Genomic DNA, 26,747 nt, shown 5'->3' with positions numbered 1-26,747 from the left:
ACCTGTCTATATGTATATCTGTATGTATAATATACTTTGAACATATTCACCCATTAACCTCTTTGATCATCTTCTTGAATGCCTCCTACTCTCCCTCTTCATTCCAAGTAATCCCCCTCCTGCTTTTTTCTTTTAAAATCTAGGTTCCAGATATGCAAGAAAAAAAAGGAAGAATTGTTTTTCCAAATCTCATTTATTTCACTTAGCATGATGATCTATAATTTCATCCACTTTTCCTACAAATATGTCCAAATAATATGCCATTGTGTGTAGATACTAATTTTCTTATCCATTCATTCATTGATGGGTACCTAGTCTTTTTCCATAATCTTGCTCTTATGAATAGTGCCACTGTAAACATGGGTGTTCAGATATCTCTAACAAAAGACTGACTTAGATTCCTGCTAGCATATACTCAGAAGGGATATAACTGTACCATATGGGAGTTCTAGTTTTAGATTTTTAAAGAACTTCCATCCTAATTTCCATAGTAGCTGTACTAATTTATATTCCTTCCAGCAGTATAAGGATTCCTTGACACACTCGCTCCAACCCCAACATTTGTTGCTGTCTGTGTTCTTGATGACAGGCATTCTAGCTGGGTTGAGATGGAATCTCCTAGTTCTTTTGGTTTGCTTTTCCTTGTTTGCTAAAGATGTTGGGCATTTCTTTGTATACTTATTATGCATTTGAACTTCTCCTGGGAACTGTCTATTCAGTTCATTTACCCATGTATTGATTGGATTATTTGTTCTTTTGGTGTTTAATTTTTTGAGTTCTTTATATATTCTGGATATGAATCCATTTCTTGATGAATAGCTGGCAAATACGTTCTCTTATTATGTAGACTATCTCTGGTAATTGTTTCTTTGGCTGTGTGAAAGCTTTTTCATTTGATGCAATCCTCCTTTATTCAGTTTGTGCTGATATTTCCTGAGCTATTGGAGTCCTGTTCAGAAAGTCATTACCTTTGCCTGTATCTTCTAGTGTTTTGCCTTTAGCGGACACTATTTCTTTAAATAATCATTCCATCAAATAATACCAAGTAATGAGATTACATTAATTGACCTCATGTGCATTAGGGTGGCTACAGTAAGGAGAAAGGGGGAAGAAAAGCAAAATGGAGAATGTAAAGTAAGCCAATTCCTCTAGAAAATAGCAGGGAGACACCTTTAAAAATTAAACATATGTGGACAGAAGGGAACCTTACTGCATTGTTGGTGGGAGTGTAAACTTGTTCAACCACTTTGGAAAGTAGTATGGAGGTTCCTCAAAAGACTCCACATAGATCTCCCCTATGACCCAGCAAGCCCACTTTTGGGCATTTACCCAAATGTTTACAAACAAGAACACACTAAAGCTACCAGCACGACTGTTTATTGCAGCATTATTTACTATAGCTAAGATATGGAACCAATCCAGATGCCCCTCGTAGATGAATGGATCAAGAAAATGTGGTATATATACACAATGGAATTCTATGCCTCCATCAGAAAGAATTACATTGACCCATTTGTTAGGAAATGGAAAGGCTTGGAAAAAGTATATTAAGTGAAATAAGCCAGGCCCAAAGAAACATAGGTCCCATGGTTTCCCTTATTTGCAATATCTAGTATATGTCTGAGTCAAGCAGAAAAGGTCAGATAAGTTGACGTTAGGGAAATGAACCCTAAGATATGTATTCAAATGTTTTTTTTTCTTTAACGCATTTATAAGACTATCTCTTTGTTGCTTTGTATGTCCCTCCCCCACAGTATAACCCCTGCTTTCACTTTATTTGATGTCGGTATAATTTGTGGAGGGGAAGGGGAAAAACAAATCGTTTAAATAGGGATACAGGTGGACCCATTGCAACAATGAGATGTACAAGTCCTTATGTCAAAAACTTTACAACTTTGGTGGGGGGGGAGCGCAGAGGATTGGGTGGGGGTACAGGGGGAGGATGGGAAGGGATGGGAAGGGGAAACAAAGGAGGAGACTACAATGCTTGATAAGAAATGTACTGATTATCTTGCCCATGTAATTGTCACCCCTCTGTATAGTATTTTCACAATAAAAAAAATTAAACATCGTGTCTGTACAATCCACCACTTCTACTTTAGTGTATGGCCCAAAGAACAGGATGTATTGTCTTGAAGAAATATTTTCTTCAAGCTCATGTTCCTAGCAGTATTATTCACAGTAACTAAAATGTGTAAGGTTAAACAAAATGTAGTATGTGCATCCAATGAAATATTACTCAGCCTTTAATAAGGAAAGAGATTCTGACATATGCTACAATATGGATGAACGTGAGGACATTATGTTAAATGACATAAGCCCGCACAAAAAGACAGATCCCATATGATTCCATCTATATAAGGTATACATGAGGTTTAGATGAGTGATCAGAACCAGAAACTAAGATCCTAGTAACTAGGAACTGGTGGGAGGTGAGGTGGAGGATGCCAGCTTGTTTTGACCATCTTGACTCTCTCTGGGTTTGTTGGTTGTGAGCAAGTTCTTAAGCTATCCCAGAATCAAGGAGAAGCAAACTAGGCCCAACTTTTGCAAAGGAAGCCTGTTACAGAATTTGTGACCCAATCAATCTGTCATGCTGCCAGGTAGGATACATTGAGAGTTCTGAATAGATGTTCAGTGGAAGAGTAAGGTGGATCCGCTTAAGAAATAGGCTGAATAGATATAGGGTCAAAATTACCCCTCTGTATTATGAACACTGTTTTCCTTTCTTGTGTGGTGTCAGCAGTTGAACTCAGGGCCTCCTCCTTCCTATGCAGGAACTCTGCCAGGCCAGCCTGGGCTGTGATCTTCCTATTTGTGCTTCCTCATATTGCTGGAAATGACAGGCACATACCCACCATGCTTAGCCATTGGTTGAGATGAGTCTCTTAAACTATTTTGGCCTTGGCTGGCCTTAATCCTTAATCTAGATCCTTAATCTATGCTCCCAAGTAGCTAGGATTACAGGCTTGAGCCTCCATACCTGCTATAATTTTTGAAGGAATCTAAGAAGGACTAATATATAAATGTAAAAAGAAGCCTGGATACTTCAGCCTGTAGTTGGACTATTTCAGTGTTTATAACAAAGAAAAATATAAACTAAATATCTGCATATATTCTGTCTAAACAACTATAAGAAAAAAATTAAAAGTATATAATACGATGAAAATAAATGTTTGCAATGAGTACACAACCTTCTTCCCTCACCCTGTGTATTTTGAAACAGTGTCTCACTATATAAACCAGGCTGGCCTCAAACTGAGTTCCCCCTGCTTCTACCTCCTGAGTGCAGGGATTAAATGTATGTGCCACTATGCCTAGTTCCCCTAAACTTTTAATCATATGTTGTTTTCCCACATCCTGTGCCTAGAGCCAGCACAAATCATCTGCTCAGTCATTGTTCATGCTTCTAGATTTCCCATGCACAGTCCCCACAACCTTCAGCCGAAGAGCTCCACACCCCACCGGGCTCTACGGTCATACCAGGGCTGGAGATCTAGGAAGACCCTCTACTTAGAGCAAGCCATTGTATTCTCACTGGAAATCTGGAGTCTAAGGCCCATATCAGTGGATGGATGTATTTCTAAAGGTAGTTTATTAAACTCCCCATGCCTGTGAGTGCTCTACCTGGGAATGGGATGGCCTTGGCTGTCCTTGGCTTGACACAGGGCCCATGCTCAGAGACCTGTGGCCAGAGTGGGAGATGGGGATGCTGTAAAATTCAGTCAAGACCCCAGGTAGGAAAGGGCTAGATGTAGGAGAAAGAAAAGCCTTCTAGTTGGGGGAATCAGAGTTCAAAGAAACACAGAGGGGCACCAAAGACATTGATATTTAGACTGGCTTCAGACCCCAGTCTATATCAATGGTGTTTGTTCTATCTAGGTGACCACATAAGAAACAGCAGATGGAATCAGATGATTTTACATGCTGCTCTGGCTCATCTACTGCTGCATTCAGTTGCTGCCAGTCCTACAGCATGAACATTTGGGAGCACTAGGAATTTGGAGGTGTCACTGGATCTTCCAGCCCCAGTCTCTCACATGGGTGCTGTCTCAGGATATGTGAATGGGGGCTGAGATTGCTGGGACCAGTCTCCATTCACTGTAACTCCATGTGGTCTCTCTTCATAGGCTGGCTTGTCTTCTTTTCTTCCCTCCCTCCCTTCCTCCCTCCCTCCTTCCTCTCTCTCTTTTTCTTCCTTCCTTCCTTCCTTTCTTTCTTTCTTTCCTTCCTTCCTTCTTCCTCTTTCTTTCTCTTTCTCTCTTTTGTTTTCTTTCTTTCTTTCTTTCTTGTCAGTACTGGGGCTTAAACTGAGGGCCTAGGTGCTGTTCTTGGCTTTTTTCTCAAGGCTGGTACTCTACCACTTGAGCCACAACTCTACTTCCAGCTTTTGGGTAGTTAATTGGAGATAAGACTCTTAAAGACTTCTGGCTTCAAACTGCATTCCTTAGCAGATCTCAGCCTCCTGAGTAGCTAGGAATACAAGTGCCAACCACTGGCACCCATATATGACAGCTCAGGGCTCCAGTTCAAATTTTCTAACACTTAGCCTCAGGAGTCAACTATCTAATGTCACTGCTTCCACATTTCTTCTATTAACCCAACTCCTAAGCCCTTCTGTATCATAGGACAGATAGGGAATGGGAAATACTACATCCACATTTAGGAAACATGGCTGGACACAGATGCTAAAAATACTCAAATGACTTGCTGTACACAGACACCTTTGGGTAACAAATGAAAAGCGAAAACCAGATCCTTTTTTTAAATTTTAGATCTAAATTCATTTTAAATATATAGAAAAATTTTGTCTTCTTATTTATTTTCCAGTGTCATTAAAAAATTCTTAGCATGCCGGGTTGTTTTTATATGGCATGTTCTAGAATATGATGAATGCTTGGATCCTTATGCCAGAAACTGGAACCTAGTTTTGTACATTGTACTTATGCAGTCGTTATCACATAAGGAGATTTAAATCTTGGGAAATTGGTTCCCTCTCATTGCTCAGTGATGCTTTCACTGACACAAAAGAAGGAGAAGATGAGGAAAACTGGAAGTTTCACATCTGGAGAAGTCTAATGTTTCCTCCAGACATAGAAAGCAATATAAAGGAAATGTGAATCCACTTTTTTTACTTTCTAATTTTTCTCTTTTCCTCCTCTGTCTTCATTTTGCACAGTAACATGTGCTTTACCAAAACAGCCCTTTAAGCAAGTGTGCATTTACAGTACAGGTTAGAAATTGGACAGGCAGAAAGGACAGAAAGCTGGGGTATTGCTCAAGAGCTGAGCAAGCAGGCTGCTTTTCCTGCTTTTTCCTACCTGACTTGAGTCGGCAGACAGGAGGTGCTGACTCAGCAAGCAGCACAGTAGAGGCAGTGCTGCATCTGTAACATCTCATGGCTCCTGCCTTTTGCCTCCTGTGTGGCTTCTACTGCCCCAGATATCATATCTAAGGTTACATAAAGAAATAGAAAAGGTGATCAGACCCCCTTCCTTACCAGGAGATTTCTTTGACCCGAGTCACATCCTTCCTTGGGTATAAGAAAGTGTGATGTGGGAAGGAGGGCTTACCTCCCTGCCTCCAGGTGAAGGCCTAGTGAAGAGCTAACATCCTGTGGTGATTTGCACCCTCAGCCAATGAGTACCACCTCACCTGCCAGGGAGATGCATGCAAAAGCATGGAGCAGAGGTGGGGAGAGGAAGAGGGGTGTGTTTGTGGACTCAGGAGAACAGTCTGTGGTTGGCTGGTGACTGTGGTACGTGGGCAAGATGGCAGGGGGAAGGTACAAGAGCAGAGGGTTCCCCAGTGCTTGAACAAAATGACTAGGTTTGATGTGGTTGTTGTTAGTTATGGGCCACACTGTGAGTAATTCAGACCCAGAGTGGTTATCCAACTTTGCTATGTATTAGATGCACATGGGGATATTTACAGATTGGCCTGGCCAGTTGTGGTGGTTCACACCTGTAATCCAGGCTACCTCGCAGACAAAACTTGGAGATCACGATTTGAGCCTAGCCCAGGCAAAAAGAAAGTCTCAAGACCTTTTCTCAACCAGTGGCTAGGTATGGTGACAGATTTCTCACTGCCCCAACTGTAGGGAAGCACAGTATTATAGCACACTGACATGCATTTGTCATCACCAGCTACATCAGGAAGAAGAAGTAGGAAGATCACAGCCCATATCCACCTAAGTAAAAAGGGAGACCCTACCTTAAAATAACCAATATGAAAGAGGCTGAAGGTATGGTTCAAGTGGTAGAGAATCTGCCTAGCCATCATAAGGTCCTAAGTTTATTTCCAGTAACAACAAGACAATGAAAATTGGTTTTACCTGCTGCTATGGTTTGAAGATGCTTTGAGTGCTTTCTAAAAGTTCACATGCTGGTCTCTGGTATGTCTATATTGATGTTGAGGTGATGAATGTGGAAGAGAAGGAATGTGGAAGCCTAATATCAGGGAATTATTCCATATGGAAATCACCCTCTGGAACTGGTTCATGCTGATCTTGCAAAAGGATTGTGCCTCGCAAGGTTGAATGAGTTATCAAGAAAACATGTTTTTAGCCAGGTGCTGGTGGCTCATGTATATACAATCCTATCTACTCAGGATACTGAGATATGAGGATCACGGTTCAAAGCCAGCCTAGGCGGGAAAGTTTGTGAGACTCTTATCTCCAATCAGCCATAGAAAAAGCTGAAAGTGGCACTGTGGCTCAAGTGGTAGAATGTTAGCTTTGAGCAAAAGGAGCCCAGGGACAGCACCCAGGCCCAGAGTTTAAGCCCTAGGACTGGCCAAAAAAGAGGAGGGTACAAGTTTTTATAAAAGAGTGATGCTGGGCCCTCCCCAGTGTCTTGCTTCCTATCGCATCAGGCGATCTCACACATCTTCCTACCAGATATCATCTGGGCATCATGTATTATAATCAGATAATCCTAACTGGAACTGAGCAGATGCCAGCACTATGCTCGTAGACCTCCAAAACTGAGCTAAATAAACTTCTTTTCTTTATAAAGTACTCAACCCCAGATATTTTCTCATAGCAATAGAAAACGAACCATACACCCACAAATAATGTAAAGATTCCAGATGTCACTTGGGTTAATAATAGGATGAAGCAGCAGAGTCACTATAGTTCACTGAAGCATCTGTAAGGCAGCATCTTCAGACTCCAAGGCACATACCAGACACCTGGGGATTTGCAGCTGTGCATATTCTGGCTCATCGCATCTGGGCTGGAGCCTGAGTATATATTTCTTACTAGTGCTGCGTGGTGACAGTGCTGCTGGCCATGGGCCACACCTTGGGCAGTCAGGTAGGGAAGGTTGGAGATGGTAGGAGAGAGGACGTGGGCCGTAGATGAGGGTGGTTAGGAGTACATTTCCCAAGGGACAGTAGAAGCTATTTCAGCCAAGGGTGCTGAAGACATTCACATATGGGTTTTAGTTGCCATAAGTAAATTTATGTAACCTGGATTTTGGTCAAGTAGTATAATATGATTAAGGTTTGTCTTATGTAACAGTATAATTAAAACAAATTTTTAACATTCGTTTATTCAAACACTTGGAGGTGGAAAATAAATCTGAGGTCTTTACTGCTGCATTTATGCCTTTGGTGCAGGATTGGGGAGGGAGGGTTAGAGAGAGTAAGCTTCTCAAGAAGACTCCTAAGGGAGGTTCAGATGCTAGTTCTGTCTCCTGCTAACCCCATAGTTGAACTGAGTCCTCTAAGCAGTCTGTTCCGGCTTCTCCATTCCTGAATTGTATATGAGTCCTGTTGCATGAAAGAATGGAACGAAATGCTTTGCAAAGGGACTAGTAAATTCCTTGCCAAGCAGTGATACTGAATTATTGATTGTACATTTACATGTGCATGCACGTATGCATGTGTGTGTGCACTCGCATGTATGCACATGCTTCCTCTTGTGTCTGGAACCTTGTTTATATGAGGTGTGGTAGAGCGATTGTAAACAAGGCATCAGTGATTCCTCACCGCTTTGCCCTATGGCATTTCACTTGTCTACATGACTCAGGATGGGTCCCATGACTGCCTTTGAACAACACATCCTAGTGGAAGTGGTGACATTTCTGCTCTGAGCATAGAGCAGCATCTACTGCCAGACACATTGGAGAGGCTGCTGTGTGCTGCAGGCTCTAACCCAACTAGCCATGTAGTTTCTTTTAGAAGCAGTATCCTAGAAAACTGGAGGTCACTTCATACACACACACACATCTGCAGACATGTATATGCATGCAGATGTATACACACTCATATGAACACATAGACACACCCAGCACAGATGCACTCACAGGCCCAAGCAGTAATCCTGTCCACACTGTGTATGTCACTGCTGCTAGAGGACCCCAGAGGATCCTGAGGGTCTTGAGCCAGAAGTTAGACCATTGTTCACAAACAGACAGACACATGTACCTACTGGGCTTGAAGCCCTTAACTCAGTGCCTCCAAAGTGCCTGGTGTTCTGGAGAGGGATGTCATCTGTGTGGTCCTCTGTGAGCATGAGGTGATCTAAAACACATTTGAGAACTCTGCACAGGTATAGGTGGTTACTAGGGCTTTGGTTTATAAGGTAAAACAAAGGTTGTTCCTGGAGAGCAGCAGTCTGTATAGATCGGGGGAGCCCCTCAGAAAATAGCCTGGAGAGAACAGGATAGTCCTCAAGGCTCTGCGTGGGACCATCATATCAGAATAAAGTAAACTTGTTGACGACAGGTTGACAGGTGCAATGGATTAAAAAGAGAGAACATCAGATACTGTAGCCTTGATGTTGTTAGTACCGATTACGACAGAGACTCACTCACAGAGTGGCTGATGCACAGCCACGTTGAGGGCTCGAGGTGGTAGCAGCAAGGCCTTTTATCATCACCCTTATTACAGACCGGGGAGAAGGTCAATCCGGGTTCCTGAAGCCTTGGGACGCAGATATGTTTATCTCCACTTGGCTTCCAGGTGCAAACCTGGCATTGACACTGACCTTACGATGAGATAGAAACCTCAACTCTTAATTACAGCAAATGACACCAACTTGACAGCACTTGGTGTAACTGAAGACAATTGCAAGTGGGTAGGACTGAAGACATGTATTGAATCACAAGTTACTTGGTACTTGTGCACAGCAGGGCATGTGTATGGGTGAGAGCACAAGACAAAAGACAAGGAGGCAGGAGCCTGCTCCTTCAAGACAAGTGTACTAGAGAGACAGCAACAAGAGCAAAAACCAGTAGGGACATACAGGAAGAACACGATGCTGAGGATGGATGAAGGGAATATAAAAAAGAAGGCCAAAGTAGGTAGGATAGTTCCCTCCTAGCTATGATTTTGCTTTCCATGGTTTCAGTTACCCGTGGTTAACCAGTGTCTGAAAATACTGAATGAAAATGTCAGGAAATGGACATATTTATTAGTTTTAAATTGTATGTAATTCTGAGTAGCGTGGTGAAATCATTTCTAGAATGGAATGTGGATTGTTCCAATCATCCCTTGTTCACTGTGTCCACATTTATAGGCTACCTGCCCATTAACACACAGAGAGAAGGTAGGAAGGAAGGAAGGAAGGAAGTAAAGAAAGAAAGAAAGAAAAAGAGATAGAGAGCATGTTGACATGACTTTTATTATGGTTTAATGCTACAATTTTTCTACTGTATTATTAATTATCTTGTTACTCTGTTCCTGTGCTTCATATGTAAATTAAAGTTTATCATAGGTAACATGTATCTATGTAGGCATCAGTGCTATGTTCTCGGGCTTTCCTTTTTTGCAGCAACATACCTGATTTAAGCAAATTATAAAGAGAAATATTTGAATTTAGCTAATAGTTTTGGAGGTCCAGGCACAAATTTCCCCTGTTGCTCAGTTCGTGTGGCAAGGCAATGCATCATGACAGGGTCATGGGGGAGCAACTCACCCCCATATCCCTCACACACACCTCATGGCCAGGGAGCAAAGAGGAAAAGGAAGGGGCCAGGATCCTACCATCTCTCTGGATACTTTCCATGACCTAAGGAAAAGGTACCACCACTTTACTACAGTGCCAGCCTGGAGACCAAACCTTTAAACACGGGTTTATGGGGGACACTCGAGGTTCAAACACTCATGGGTATTATTCTCAGTTTCAGGAATACGTTGCAGGGGTCTTTGAACATATCCCACTTTGCTACTCTCAGGGAACTTGGTAGATGACACTGTTCCTTCTGTCTAACAGGCAGGGAGCCTAAGCTGAGTGAGACACAGGCTGGCTAGGATCCCTGATGATGGGTGCCTCTGCGAGGCTGCACTATAGTTCTGTCTCATCACGGGTTATGCTGATGGCCCTTATGATGAGCTGCTGGTCATGTTTGGTAAGTGTCTGGGCACCCACAGGCTTCAGTCAATCCTCTGTCATCTTTGCACCTCAGAAAGAAAGGACTCTTTCGCTAGTTCCTGGTAGGCACAAATACTAAACACACAAAGTAGCCCCAGCTCTGCTTTAGTGAACATCACTGGGAACCCTGAACTAGAGAGCAGGGAGCAAGGCAGGGAGTTGGGTCCACTAAGCTGAACTTTTGAACAGGATGTGTCTCCCTCATCTCCATCCTCTGGTCATTTCTATCATCTGGTCTGTCATCTGTCTTAAAAGAGGCTGTGGTAAACTTCCAAGTACCAAAGGAATAAACAAAACCTCCCAAGGACTATCTCGCAGAATGCATTCCTTTATTTTTCATTACAATAGAAAAAACAACAGAAGCAGGCTAACTTTATAAAGAAAGGAACCCTAGGTAGCCTACAATCTTGAAGTTAGTTCAAACAGAAAAGTGTAAGCTGTAGCAAGGGTCCTCTGGTAAATGGCAGAAATTGTGCATTTTGTGACAGAAAGAAGCAGGAGAAGGGCCTCCCCCTTCCATTGGATCACATCTGGGTCCTCCCTGCAAGCAAAAGGAGTACAAATCCTATCAGCAAAAGAAACCACATTATTAATAGAGTGGCATGAATTCAAGGTGTGGAGGCAAGCAATGCTGGTACATGGCTTTGTGTGGGATTAAGACATTGATTTTGATAATCCTGCATGCTAACCCCATTAATAACGGAAGAAGAGAAAATCTGCAAGGCTTCAGGCTGCTCAAGCACTTTGAAAGTCTGAAGCTATCAAAGTGTTGCACTGCCCTCAGAAAATGCAGGAAAGCCTTTGGATTTTGTTAAGAAAATCTTTCTCCTTCCGGTTCCTGTCAAAGCCAATTTCTTTGAAAGAATTACACCAGCAAACCTCTATAAAACTCTGACAATCTCTGACAATCTGAATCTTGTTCAGGATTAAACAAAGTCACTTTCATAGTTGTAGGTTTCCTTTTCTAGGCATAAACTTCAGTTAACCCTCTTGTGCCCATATGTGCATACCTGTATACCTATGTATGCCTAGGTGTACACACCTATCAAAAAGGTTTTTCCTGATTAATTAGATTTCTTCTAATATTAAATATCTTTTGGAAATGATAACTACCATAATGAAATAAGTATTAGTACTGGATATTAGATAGTCTTCAATAGGGCCACACAAATAGGGTTTCTGTGACTGCTCTGTGATTGTCTAGGGCTACTTCTGCTGGCAAGGCACAGCTCATGGCTCAGTGGTAACCCTATGCTAAACTGGATAAAGTAATAGCATAATAAAAGCCTGAGCTTCCACCACAGGAACTCAAATGTTAAAAAAAAATAACATTTGTAAACCCTATAAAGCCATCAGGCAGCAGCAGAGATAAGCCTGCAATAACCCTCCAGGTATAATTGTCATCCCTATATCTCTGACCTCTGACCGGTGTCCCTATCCTGAAAGGTGAATCATGGGTCATGCCAGGTTCACAGAAATGCTCAGAGTGTGACATGCATTTTTATGTGCCAAGCTCTGATCTAGACATATGGGACTTGGAGCTTTGGCTTAGACAGTATCTCAGTGCCATGGTAGACATGTATGCAGTTAGAGGGTTTTATAGGGGCTGCCGAAAGGTTCAGGCTGCTGAAGGAGAAGTAGAGCAATGTAGGCGGTGGCTTGGAGTAGCATCTTTAACAAATGATTACACAGTTAAGACGCTGAGACAAGAAAGATCCACCTTTTCAGGATGTATGCAGCAGGCTTAGGCGGGGATGGAAAGGCTCTGACATGGGGCCCAAGTGCAATACTAGCTGGTGTCTTGGATGCAGGTACAAGAAGGGCAAAAATTGGCTGCTGCTGACTGGGAACCTGTTTGGAGGACCACTGCATGGGAACAGCAATAGGAGATGGGCCAGAGGATCTGACAGAAGTTAGATTGTACCTGAAAGCTCCACCAGACTAACAGGTTTAGATTTAATTTCAGTGGCATGAAGTTTGTTTGGTAGGTAGGATATATACTGGTTAACCTTTGTAAAGTAAGTGTTTTGTGTGTGACAGAAAAGGGTAGTTGGCTGGGTGGAACTAGGGACTAGGTAGTCGGCCATGGATGTTCTAGCCCAGGTGAGACAGACTGAGGGTGAAGTGGAATGCTGGAGATTAATGCAGATAGGTTCTACTGTCGAGGCTAAGAAGGAAATAGATACGTGGACAACTCTGAGACTTGAGATAGAGTGATGGTATTGTAAACTCCATGAGACTAAAGATTTCTACCAAATTAGCCCCCTTCTTCTCCTCCCAAATTCTGGACCTATACTGGCCCTTAGAAGGTGTTCAGTGCTTATGCGTGGAGATGAGTGAATGGTGAAAGGTGGTAGAAGTCCAGAAGTCCATGATGCCATGTGTCTGTCATTCCATCTCCAAGGGAGGTAGAGGCAGGAGGATGGTGAGTTTGTGGTCAATCAGGACGAAGTTACTGTTATACCCTCTCAAAAACAAAGATTGGGGTGTTGTAGCTTAAGTGGGAGTGTGCTTGCTTATAAACAAGCCTAAGCCGCTATGGCCATCTATCTCATTGTTGACAAAGGTACTAAGAACAGACATTAAGGGGGAGGGGCAGGGAATGACAGCCTGTTTACAAATGGTGCTGGGAAAAGTGGATATCTACAAGTTGAAATAGATCCTTAATGTTCACCCCATACAAGTAAAATCAATTCAAAATGAATTGAGACAATTAATGACCTTAATGGATGAGACTCTGAGGCTACTTGAGGAAAACAATGGAAATGCTCCAAGTCAGGACGAGGCAAGGACTGTTGAAATAGAAATCCAGAAATCTGTATTTGCTCCTGTGAGAAAGTAAATTAGTACAATCAGTACAGTCCTTTAAAGAGGAAGTAAAAATGGAATTTTCATATGAACCAGCTATACTCTTTCTGGGTATATAGCCAGTCCAAGTCTGCTTCCTATAGAAATAGTTGCATATACCGGGTGCCGGTAGCTCACACCTGTTATCCTAGCTACTTAGGAAGCTGAGATCTGGGGATCATGGTTCAAAGCCAGGCTGGGCAGGAACATCCATGAGACTCTTATCTCCAATTAACCTCCAGAAAACTGGAAGTGGTACTGTAGCTTAAGTGGTAGAGTGCTTTCCTTGAGCTGAAGAACTCAGGGACAGAGCCCAGGCCCAGAGTTCAAGCCCTATGACCGACAAAGAGAGAGAGAGAGAGAGAGAGAGAGAGAGAGATTCAGGTTTATCAGTTTTGTTTAGCCATAAAGAATAAAATTGTCATTTAGACAATCCCAAGAAGACAAGTATGGTGTTTCCTGTCATCTGTAGAATTTAGGAGACAAAAAGACATAAATTAAAAAGGAAAAGAAATGGAGAGATTATTGGGGGGGGTAAGAAGAGTAATAGAGTAAATGTGAATATATGCATATATGGAAATTCTACAGTTGTTATAGTATACAGTTAATATATGCTAACTTTAAAAGTACCAGGGCTGGGAAGTTGGCTCAGTGGTAGAGTGCTTGCCTCACATGTACGAGGCCCTGGGTTCAATTCCCCAGTACCACATAAGCAGAAAAAAGCCAGAAGTGGTGCTGTGGCTCAAGTGGTAGGGCACTAGCCTTGAGCTGAAGAGCTCAGGGACAGTGCCCAGGCCCAGAGTTCAGCCTCTGCAACTGACCAAAACAATAATAATAATAATAAAAGTACCATCAGAGAGGGGTGCTGACAACATAGGTTTCAGTTTATCTAGCTAGAAGAATTGACAAGCTCAGCAGCATGATGTGTGATGGACAGCTGAGAAGGGCAGAGGATCATTAGAGGTGAAAGATGGAGACCTTGAGAAGCCAGCCTGTCGTGTAAACACTGATGCCCCAAGAAGTGACATAACCATAGTGGTAGTGACCAAGGGCCAGGCTAGAAGCTGACATCATCCCTTACTCAGGGGTTCAAGTTCACAGTGTCCTTCAAACTGAGTCCTGAATGAGGTAAAGCTAGGAAGAAGGAAGCGGAGTCAGCCGAGATGAGGTTGCAGTGAGAGAGAGACGTGGGGTACACAAGACCTACCAGGGTCAACCTCGGCCCCAAAGGGCTAGCCTGTCACCTCTTTGCTGAACAGAAGGTGAGATGGGCGATGCAGAGGCGCCCCATAGTGCAGCAGAGAGGGCCTCAGACCTAAGTTCAGCTCTCACGGCAGCCCCTGCTTGCCTTATGAGGAATATCCCTAAATCCGCTTGATTCTCCTTTGGATGCAAGGACCCTTGTAGACGTTCTGTTTAGTTCTCTATACTTCTACATCACTGTAGGACTCCCCTCTGTTAGGAACACTTTGCAACTTTTAATTCAAGATCCTGGAGATAACAATTTTTACCAATTTTCATTTGTTACATCCCCCTTGTTCTGGGTTAGTTAAATAATAGTTTCCAGTTACACGAACAATAACTAATGCATCCATATGTAAGTTATGACAGTTACAAGCTGTATTTATGACACTAACACTGTGTAGATTTAAAGTAAGACCAGGATATGATAATGTGGTATAAATGACAGCCTTGTTTCTCTACTAAGGTGGGGTTTTCCAGTCATGCCACTGACTTAATATCCTGAGACATCACAAGGAAGTGTGTTATTTGTCAGAGGTTCAACTAGTCTGCTCCTCAGTCTGTCCCCCAGTGTGCTTAAAGAACAGCACTAGACAATTTTGAAAACCTTTTCAATCACTGTTTTTTTTCTGTGGGGAGACACTTATCCTTTATCACGACCCCCTGTCCTTGTTTATATGTCTCAGGTGTGACTCCATTTATACCACATGCCTACATCTAAGTCACTGAGTCAACTAGTTGTCTATCAGGTGATGGCAGGGAGGACAGGAATATTACCCAGGGTGTCTCCCAAAGACCTGGTGTTAAAAGGCTTGGTTCTTAGTGCGTGGTGATTCGAAGGTGGTGGAACCTTTAAGAGATGGGAACTAGCGGGGAGTTAGGCAATTGAAGGCATGCCCCTGAAGAGAATATGGAGACCCCCTTTTCCTTCCTGTCTCTTTTTTTTTTTACTTTTTGGCCCCCATAAGACATATCAGCACTCTCTATCAACTTGCCTATCTACTTGAAGAAGATGTAATTCAACTGGTTTTAGATCAGCTATTAAATCCTATAAGAGTCAAATATCAGTTCTTCATAATGCTCTGAATCATAATAGGGGCTAAGATACCACGCACGGCAACTCCTCAACCTGTGAGCCAAAATGGAGCTTCCTTTCATTTGTTTGCGTTGGGTGTTTTGTCGTAGTAATAGGAATTTCACTAACATATTAGAGAAGGAAGATGAGTATGACAGCGTTGAGACACTGTCTTCCTCTGAGCCACATCCACTTAACCACCAATCTCATTCTGTGGGTCATGGTTGGAATAAATACATCAGAGAACATCCCTTAATACGTGTGCCAGTGGGACTTCATTGAGCAGAGTTATGATCAAATCCTAAGACTTGGATTTCACTTTTGTTGTCTTTATTTTTTTCTTTACCTGATACCAGAGTTTAAACCTAGGGCCTCCACTCACCCAGTGTGATTGCACAATTGTTACTTTACCCCTTGAGCCACATTTTAGCAGTGCTTTTTGCTGATTATTTTGGAGATGGACTGTTCAGTACTTTTCTGCCTGGGCTGGCTTCAAACCACAATCTCCGGATCTCAGCTTGCTGAGTAACTAGGACTGCAGGATTGAGCCACTAGTCCCTCACTATTGTATATCACTTTTTAAGTGCATAAAATAGGAGTAACATCATCCTAAACTTATTGGGGAGTCAAATAAGATCATGTTGGTAAAGTTCACTAATCCTTTAGGTATATCCTAAAAAGAAAGGTAACTGTCTGATAAATGGATATTGTAACTATTTTACATATAAAAGTTGCTAGGTTGACTGCCTGTCTCAGAAGAAGAAAAAGGAATATTCTATACCTTGATGCTGTATATGAATTTTAGGCTACACTTGAGAGTTTTCTGCCAGCAAGCAAACTGGAATGTTGACGGGGTTCTCACTGAATCTATAGATCAATCCAAGAGGTAAAGCTATCCTAATGAGAGAGGTTTTCCAGTTCATGAACATAGATATCACTCCATTTATTTAGATCTCCTGACGTGTCTTCTAATGGTGTCTTGTAGTTTTCAGTACAGCAGTGTTTCTTTTCTCTACTTAAATTTATTCCTAAATATTTCATTCTTTTTTCAATCTTAAAAGCATGCAGTTTTCTGATATAGAATGCATGGGGGTTTGGAGTGTACTGGATTCCAGGTTTGTAATCTTGAACAAGACACTAGCCCTGTCATCATCTGTTTCCTCATCTGTAAAATGGGCACCAAATTCATCCATGCTGGCTCTGGGAAGGTGACACTGAGGGAATTCTCATTAAAAAAATCTCATAGCTCAATGCTAAGAAACAGTTTGTTACTTTATCAGATCCAACTTAAAGAAAGGGCTTTTTCTGCACCATACATTTTATCTTGACACTAAATCAAAGTACCTCTCTAGAGTTCATACACAGAGGGACATCTGTTTGCTTTCATACTTTTATGTTTATTATATATTCAACTAGATGAGTATAGAGATAAGTGTGCATACCTATTGATAGTATTTGTATCTGTGTAATTCTGTTTCTAACTACACCTCACCCCATTATATTAAAAACTCTTAGTACTTTTGATTTCTTCAATCTAGTTCCTACTTTAGTGGCTCTACTAATGAGTTTTTTTATTGTGATAATGAGTTTTATAGTATATATAGAGTACCACTATCACAGTTCACGTCAGGCAGTGTCTCATTACTAGCTTACCCTTTCTTAGGAGTGTGGAATTTTATCTGTAATGTTCTTGTTTGTTTTTACATAAGACTTATCCAGGTCTGAAAGTCAAACTTGTCTATTCCTTCTTTTAATCCATTATAAAATTATGAATGAGATTGGGAAATTGCAAGGCATTAAATTGTTGACCACCTGGCTTGGAAAGAAATAAGCTTATCTTCCCCTGGGCACCATGGTGCACAGCTCTTTCTCGTGATGGAGAGACTGGATGATCTACTCTATACCAAACTTCTTCAGAGACTGAGTTTCTGCTCAAAGTTATATAAATACAAGGAAGCATAGGTTTCTAGACAACCCTGGAGACCATTACTATAAGGAAAAAAATTAGCATGTGAAGAATCTCAGCAGGGGTCAAAAAACAGACTTTAGCTAATGATTCCAGGAAATATTTGAAGATCATACACTACTTTCATTTAATATGCAATCTGTGGACACTTGTCTGCTAGAGATAGGTGGGGAAATGTTGGCTAAATACTGACAGTAAATGCCCTTTTCAACATTGGTGGTCCCAATTTTACATTGGACACCCAACTGAGCTTTCATACAAAGTACACTTTGCTGTCAGCCTTATGTGCTGACAAGTTATTTAAATGAATGCCCAAAGCTTTCTTGGCTTTCGTTGCAAGGTGGTTCCCTGCATACTGATATCAAAACCTGGACTTTAAGGAAACACCAATCAATGGTCTCAGAGAAAAAACAACAACACAAAACAAAGCAACACCCTTAATCAAGACATTGCTAATGTACAAACAGCTGTATGTGTTTATTACATATTCAACTAGATGAGTTTAGAGAGTCGCCTATCTATCTAGGACCATCAACACAACCTATGCCATCAACCTATCCTTTCATCCATCACTTTCAAAGTTTCTTACTGTCATCCATATTAGTTATAATTACTTCTGAAAAGAGCACTTCAGGTAAGACCTACTCTTCTAGCTAGTTTTTAAGAGTCCAGTACAGTATGGTTAATCATAAACACTAGTATAGTCAATGTGTCTTTTTCATTTTTACAGAACCAAAACTTTGTACCCTTTGACCAACCTCACCCTATTTCTTCTCACTAGTTCCACCCCCTGGCAACAACCATTCTACTGTTTTTTTTGTTTTTTGTTTGTTTTTTTTTTGGTTGGTCGTGGGGCTTGAACTCTGGGCTGGGGTGCTGTCCCTGTGCTCTTCAGCTCAAGGCAAGCGCTCTACCACTTGAGCCATAGCACCACTTCTGATTTTCTAGTGGTTTATCAGAGATAAAAGTCTCACGGGCTTTCCTGCCAGGGCTGGCTTTAAACCATGATTCTCAGATCTCAGCCTCCTGAGTAGCTAGGGTTACAAGCCTGAGCCACCAGCGCCCGGCTTTGTTTTTGTTTTTGTTGGTTGTGGGGCTTGAACTCTGGGCCCAGGCACTGTCCCTCAGCTCCATATGACGGGCAGATGTCTATATCCAGAGACTGAGTTCATTTCCTACGGATACATACCAGTAATGGGATTTCTGGACCATACACTAGTTTTATTTTTCATTGTTTGATGAACCTCCATACTGTTCTCCACAGTAGCTGTGCCAGTCAGTGGACTTTTCAAGGTATGAGTGTCACTGGTCGAAGGGGAGGTGAAAATCTTTTCCTGAAATGATACAAAGAAGAGAAACAGGAAGCAAGCCTTTCTGTTCTGTCATTATCACACCTGCATGCACGCAGCTATTTCCGGCATAGACGGTAATTGGTTTACATTCACACTACCACCCCTACTGCCCTGCAAGGCTGCATCACATGCCAGCTGAAATGGTAGTGAGGATGTTTACCCATGAACACAGGAGAACTGCCAATGTGCACAAGCTCCTGTGGCATAAACATTTATGGCACTTAATGTGGATTAGGTGAGACATTATGGGGTAGGTTGGTTTCCATACAGATTCACTAGCTTTGCAGAGAATCCTGTGTGCAAATAGCCTGTGTTTTGTGACTTCTCTGAGTAGAGAGGGGAGAGAAGACAAAGACAAGAAGTTTTTGTGAAAAAAGCAAGGAGCACTCACCCTCTTGTCACTGGAAAATTCTGTAAAGCACAGAATGCATAGTGCAAATCTTTATGAATAGTCAGAGTAAGAGATTGTAAAAGCTGATTCCTGATTGTCTGCCAAGAGGAAAAAAATAATACATGCTCTGTGAATTGTGAAATAAATTATAATCAAAGTATATTTTTCTTTCATTTTACTACCAGGTTTTGAACTCGGACTTTGCACTAACTTGGCTTTATTGCCCAATTTGTACTCTACCACTTGAACCTAGTCCTATCTTTTGCTAGTTAGAGATAGAGTATCATGGACTTTTCTACCAGGGCTGGATTTGATCTCCATTCTCCAGATCTCAGAGTAACTAAGATTACAGGTATGAGCTCCTTCATTTTGGTTGATCAAAACATTTCAAGTATAGACAGCAACACTCAGAGAAGCAGTAGTCACTGACTTCATACTCACTGGTCTCTGAAGATTTAGTGGGAAGTAAAATGGCCAAAAGGTGAGTATCAGGAAAGGAAAACTAAGAGAAAAGCCAGCAATTAACTGGGTATGGGTTGGCTGCCAAAGATTTGGAAGCCATTGTCTGTGTACTGTGCAGACAAAAGCACCAGATTGTGCTCACTTCCCTGCTCCTCCAGAGATGTTGATTCACTTAGTTCCATCTCACAATGGTAGGTAATCTGACTCTATTTATTTAAAATGAATAAACACAATTGGATGATGCTAACAGGAAGTGGCAGAAAAACAGACCTCCGATACTTCAATAGAAAAGACTAGTACCTTTCTTTCTATTGACTGCTGGGTTTTTTTTTCATCACTTTCCATAAAAGTTTCCATGGAGCATAGGGCTGTTGGAGTATTTCAGTATCTGCCTGGAGAATATAGCATTTCTAGTTGCAAAGAAATGCAGAGACCAGGTTGTTTCAACTTCTGGTCACTGTAACAAAATGCCTGAGATGAACAATTTAACTTCATGGTTTCAGAGGCTCCAGTCTGTGGTCACTTGACCCTCTTGATGGTGGGCCTCCAGAAAGGCAGCACACCATGGTAGGAACATGTGGAAGAGGAGACTACTTACTTCATGGGAAGTGAGGGAGAAAAAATGGGAAGAAAGAAGAGAGAGGGAGGGGAAGAAGGGATGAATGGCGGGATGGATGGACAGACAGACACAGTGACACGGTGACATAGAGACACAGAAACAGAGCGAGAAGGGCTGGTGGTATCTATTATCACATTCAAGGTCATCCAATGACCCATCTTCCTACTAGGCTTCACCTCTGAAAGTTTTCACCACCTCCCAATAGAAATAAGTAGGAAGGAACTAGACTTTCAGCACATAGACTTCTGGAGAATATTCAAGATCCAAGCAGAGCTCTACCTGTGTTCTAATTCATATATGTAGCATACGCACGTTGCCATGTCAAGATGTCATAGCAACCTTCATTAGACTTGACTTCCATGTCTGGCTGCTCAAAGCACCTAGTTAAAGCTCAGCTTCCAATGCTGATCCTACCAGCTATGTCTTTTTGTGTGTGTGTTGGGGGTAGGGGTCATGGAGCTTGAACTCTGGACGTGGGCAATATCCCTCAGCTCTTCAGCTCAAGGGGAGTGCTCTACCACTTGAGCCATAGCACCACTTCTGGTTTTCTGAGTGGATTATTGGAGATAAGAGTCTCACAGACTTTCCTGCCCGGTCTGGTTTTGAACCGTGAACCTCCTGAGTAGCTAAGATTACAGGTGTGAGCCGCCAGTACCTGGCTCAGCTATGTCTCTTTTTTTTTCTTCTTTCTTTTTTTGGGTCCAGTTGTGGGGCCTCAACTCTGGGCCTGGGCGCTGTCCCTCAGCTCTTCAGCTCAAGGCTAGCGCTCTACCCTTGAGCCACAGCGCCACTTCCGGCTTTTTTCTTTTTGCTTATGTGGTGCCGAGGAATCGAACCCAGGGCCTCATGCATGTAAGGCAAGCACTCTACCACTGAGCCACCTTCCCAACCCAGCTATGTCTCTTTAGAACCACAGTGACCCACCAGATTAGGAAGAGAGCTGCAGAACATGGGATTTCCCAAGCCTGTGGGGTGGAAGATCCATTTCCCATAAAGCAAGACAAATTGCCCTGGTGATGTGATGCTGGCAGTCAGGGTGTGTGTGGCTCCAAGGGAGCCGTAGGGGACAGTTGTTTAATTAGTGAAGAAAAATTGAAAATGAAAGCAGGATAGCTAACTCTACCATATAAACACACACACACACACACACACACACACACACTAAATGAAAATAGATGAAATTTCTTCAAGTAATCGAACATACTATAATAATTTAAAGCTTTTCAGAAAAGAAACCTATCCATCCCTACTTACGTGAAGAATACACTTGTGTATTTTATTTTTTTATGCATGCTGTCATTTATTTCATGTTTTATATTTGCCATGTTTGCTTTGCTTTGAATACTGTGCCTCTATATATATTAAGAATTTTGAAAATGGCAATTCCATTGGGATGTCTGTGGACTTTGTGTCCTCTGTGGAACACAAGCCCCAAGTTCTGAGTCCTGGTTGGGTCAGGTCTAATATATGGTGGATGTGAGAGATGAAGCCTTAAGGCTCCTGAAGACTTTTCCATAGATTTACTGTGACTATCCTTCAGGAATTTCCCAGGCCTTAAATGGTCCATTTCAGCCAGCTGCATTTCTAATGATACTCTGTAGTATGGGAACAGAGGTTCTGAGTCCATGGGTCCCGGCTTACTTTCGCTTTGACACTCTCTAGCTGTTTAACCATTAGTAATATGCTTTACCTCACTGAACCTCAGCATTTACTTCTGAAGCTGGGTATGATGACAACAATGTCCCCTTGACAGGTTATTGTGACATACTTGTAAGTGGCTTGATCCTATGGCCTCTCCTAGTATCCTGTCACACAATAGGCTGTGTCATGCGGAGTTAAAGAATTCATAGTATCTCACCCAGGAGAATTTTATGCTCCAGAGCAGGTATAAATTTTAGGTACTCACATCTGCAAACCCAGTTCTTCTTGCAGCTGGCACCTGCTTCTGGCTTTCTCCCTTGATGCTCATTTCCAGTAGTGTGAGAATGCTCATTCCACACCAGAACCAGAGGCTGGGCAGGGAGTTGGTGGGCAAATGCCTCAGGATCTCGCTGTAGGTGGAATGATGGAGTGCTTATTCCGCATAGTCTGCCCGACTTACAGGACTGAGCCCTGGAGGCCTGCAACAGAACTGCCTTAATACTTTCTTGGCTTCCATCTATTCTCCTTTCCTCTCTTCACCAGTGCCTTCTAGCGTTGCCTCCCAAGTAGATTAGAGTCAGCTCCCTGTGTCTGCAGGGTCCATCTCTATGAATTCAACCAACCATGGAGTCATAAATATACACGGAAAATTTGTGTCTATAGTGAACATATATAGACTATTTCCTTTTGGTTATTCTCTCAACCATTCAGAATAACATCTATTTGCCTTTACATTTACATTGCATTATGTATTCAAGGTAATCTAGAGGTGTTTTATGGTACATGGCAGGATTGTATAGGTTTTATGCAAATTCTCTGACGTTTTATATAAGGGACTTGTCATTCACAAATAGTGATGTCCATGGGGGTCCTGGAGCCAAACCCTGGGGAAATATTAAGTGACTATGTATGCTTGAGCCCTCCTCTCAGGGCCAGGTTCCAGGAAGTCTTGGGCACCACCACGGTCACAGGACTTCTGGCCTTACTGTGAAGATTCTCCAGTCTGCATTATTGCTTCTCTCCTTGTCTCAAAGTGAATCATGTCCCAGGACAGGCACAGGGTGGGAGCTGAAGTGTCATGCTGGGAGGTAGTGTCATTTGAGAAATGGTTTTGTTTGCCCATGTCTGTTGCTACTCTGATTCAGAGTTTCCCAGGCTCTTCAGGATGAATCACACCCAGGCAGGGCAGAGCAGGGATGAATCTCAGGAAGACAGCACTTCAGAAACTTCACAGTGAACCTTCCCCCTGCAGACCCTCCCTGCTGGAAAGAATATGGATTCAAAGCAATTGTTCATTTGTCCTTGACAGCTATTTTGAAGTGACTCAAGAATAAATGACTTCCTGTGGATGTTCCATCCAAATCTTCCATTAGGAACATACTACTTTACTTTTCCAAATCAAATGCATCTCCTCCATGGCACTTGGTGGCTCTGCTTCTGGTTAGGAAGGTATTGCAGGCCCTAGTGTTGTCCTCTCCATTAAAGGGAGTAAAATGCAGAAGTTTCTCTAGTAACACGGGAATGCCACAGCATAACAGTACTGTCAGATGCATGCCTCTGATCAGTTTCTAGAAAACCCATTTGGGAGAGTTTTGTGTTTGCACTGGTATTTATTCTACTTTAAAATGAGACAAAGTAAGATCTTCAGTGGATGTGGGTGAACTTGGACAAAATTATATTCATTGATTATTTAAGATAGCCTAGCATTGAACCTATTTTACTTGTTTTCCTGCATTCAGAGCCTTTGATTCTGGGTGCTTGAACTCAGGGTTGAACAGCCCCCAGGTGCTGTAGAGACAGGCTAGATTCTGTTGCCAGATGAAGACTTGATGGTGGGTATAAATAAAGCTGGGCCTGGGCTGCTTGTGTTACCCAAGGCAATATGACAAGATTGGCTAATCAGCTGACTAAGTATATAGGTAAGGCTAACAAGGCAGAGAAAAAGGATTAGAGAAAAAAATGAGATTAAACCAGGGCAAATTCAATACCCCCAAATATATATTTTGATGTCCAGAGCTGGCTGTGAGCTCAGCAGCAGCAATGCTGAAGAGAGACACAATCAGTAACATGACTCACGGTGTCCAAGTGGTAAAAATAGACCTGGGACTCATGAGAAGCTTGTCTACTTCTGCTCCTGATATGGGGTGCAAATTTCTCAAAGAAGCAATGAGCATCATTCCCCCAAAGCACCCACTGGAAGTCTTTCCCCACTCCCCATGGCTCTCCAATCTCCCCTACCTAGTGTGGCTGAATGGGCTTTTCTATGGTTTCTTTCCTCTATCATGTTTTTATTCAATTCACCATCTGCCTTCAAGTCTTAGGTAGAGTGTAAGCATCACAAAGTCACAAGCTGCTTCTAATTGCTTCCCTGGTTCCCCATCAAGAGCAGTGCTCAGAATGTATTTGTTGAGGCTTTGAGTTACTGGAGGTGCATGAAGACCCTTCCTTACTGAGTAGTAGATCTATGGGATCAAGGGAGAGTAGTTTTATGTTCTGCAGATGGTCTGCCCTGCAAGTCTGGATGGCTTGTTTCCGGACAACACAGATTGTTATATCTAGCCCAGGGAGAAAATATAGTTACCCATAAATAAAAGGACCACATAAATGACAAAAGTATTTAAAGAATCCCACTGGAGGAAAGTAGGGAATGGTGGTGTTTGAAACCCACGCAAACCAGACTGCTACCCTCTGGCTGCCTGTGGGCTGACCATCCATCTTAATCTTGATTCCAGGTAACCTTGGAACAACCTGAAAGGCTGAGCGGTGGGGCTTTGTTGAAACATGGAAATCTTTAGTTTTCAGTTCTTCTCAAAATAAAACAAGATGCCAACTTTTTGATCTTCAAGTCATAAAGAACAGCTCTTCAGAGAAAGTCCAAGAAGCCAGGCAGAGCGGTACCCCCTTTTAAATCCAGGTATTCTGGAGACTGAGCAGAATGACTTGAGCCTAGGTATATGAGATAAAGTTGGCAACACAGCAAGATCCCATATCAAGATAACTAAAAACTGTCATTGAAGGCTGGAGTATAGAAATTTAGGGGCCTGTTAGTGGTTGAGATCGAAATTTAGACAGGGTTTAATTAATGCTGGGCATTGTAAGCCCTGAAGCAAGGCCACTTCAGGAATTAGTACAGAGGTGATGCAAGATCAATTCTAATTCTGAAAGACTGCTGTAGCTGCTGTACTAGATGGGTAAGGATGTCAGAAGGTACTAAGGGTAAGGGATGATGCTAATGTGGCTTAGGATAACATGACAAGAGAGAAGAATTAGGTAACTTGTCATTGACCGGTTTTGATACTGTAAAGGAGATAGTGGTCATATATGCTCTCAAGCTTTGGGCTCAGAGAGATGGACAGATGGTAGGGCAGTTCACCAATAATAAGGTCAGATGAAGAACTGACAGCAGCCTGATCATGCTGACTTTGATAATCTCATGGTCGTGGGCATGTGGGCACTGGTAGGCTATAGGAAGATGCTGAATTGGAAAAGGAAAGGTAGAGAAGAAAGCTTAGCAAAACTGGGTGGCATGGGCTTGAAGGAGCAAGGTGAATCAGGAGCAAATACGTCAAGACAGCATGGTTAGAAAGAGTCCACATAGCAGAAGGCTTCAGGTGGGTCATATGTTTCTGAGAAGTCGAGTACAGCGAGGCTAGAGAGATGCTTTTAGCTCCTTAGTATGGAGGTCCCTTCAGTGGGATGAGAAGGAAGGATTCATTGTTTCCTTTAAACCCTGACTTACCCCCTTCCCCAACTCATCATGGCAGTTTAATTTGGGTGGATTTCATGAATATATGTGAATTTCTTACATCTCAGGTTTGCTCTTCAATAGTGCTGCAGCATTTCAGTGAAAGTTATGTGTGGTAGAGTCCAGATGACTTCCATCCATATTAAATTGTTTGAAAGTTGATTGCTAAACTGTTTTAGGCATTCTGCTGATTGGATCCATCCTAGAAGCTTCTTTAAGAGACTGGGACTTGGGCATCAGGGTGTCCTGGGGCAGCGCTTATTTTAGGCAATGAGCAGTCCAAATGCAGAAGGTAAGAAGCTAAAGTTTACACTTTTGGCACTTGAAGCAAAACATTAGAATACTGTACAGATACATGTCATGTTTTTTTTTAAAGTTTCAGTACTTCTCTGCCTCATTCTCTTGTTCTGCCAAATTCTAAGGTCCAGGGGTAACTAAGCAGTCTTTGAGAATTGCTAAGTGAGGAGGTTTAACTCATTGCAATATGTGTCCTTGAATAGCAGGAATGAGAGTCTTTATATAATCTCAAATGCTGACCCCCCCCCAGGATGATTTGGCCTCCAAGCTTTGAGCCCACTTTATCCCATTTGCTTTAGTAGGTGTTGCATGTTCTTCTCATAAACAATGTCAGGGAAGAATTTCTGTTTACTTTGGCATTACTGTATCAGGAGCCCTGGGAAGTGTCTGTCAATGGAGACTTCTGAAGCGTTAGCCTGTTCTAAGACAAAGTGCATGTACATAAGATAAAACTTTAAAATGTGCTGAGTGTTTGCATACCTCAAAAGAGAAAAGGCAAGAATAAGGGCACATCCAAGTTGTCTGGAAAGTAAGAACTTCCCCCTCTTACAGATGCAGAGCTGGACATAATCCTCCCTGTAACCACGAGAGTTCATACTTTTTTCCTTGAAAATTGAAGATATAAGCTCCCAAACTAATTATACACTTTCTAAAATTCTTTTTTTCCAAGTTTTTTTCTTTTTTTATTGTGAAAATACTGTACAGAGGGGTTACAATTACATGGGCAAGATA

The 26,747-nt window shown here is 42.2% G+C and overlaps 1 protein-coding gene across 1 annotated transcript in view; it reads left to right on the top strand.

The window, feature by feature from the left end:
- The window catches only part of Syndig1 (synapse differentiation inducing 1), a 162,823-nt gene that overhangs the window by 11,585 nt on the left and 124,491 nt on the right, over positions 1-26,747 (top strand). The window contains exons 2-3 of the mRNA XM_013027065.1: positions 5,706-5,711; positions 21,297-21,304. The gene's annotated coding sequence lies outside the window, so the exon portion shown is untranslated. The remainder of the gene's footprint in view (positions 1-5,705; positions 5,712-21,296; positions 21,305-26,747) is intronic.

The sequence above is a fragment of the Dipodomys ordii genome, unplaced genomic scaffold (genome assembly GCF_000151885.1).
Source record: "Dipodomys ordii isolate 6190 unplaced genomic scaffold, Dord_2.0 Scaffold99, whole genome shotgun sequence".
Classification (NCBI taxonomy): Eukaryota; Metazoa; Chordata; class Mammalia; order Rodentia; family Heteromyidae; genus Dipodomys; species Dipodomys ordii.
The sequence above is the reverse complement of the archived record's forward strand: the minus strand, read 5'-3'. Positions and strand labels throughout refer to the sequence as shown.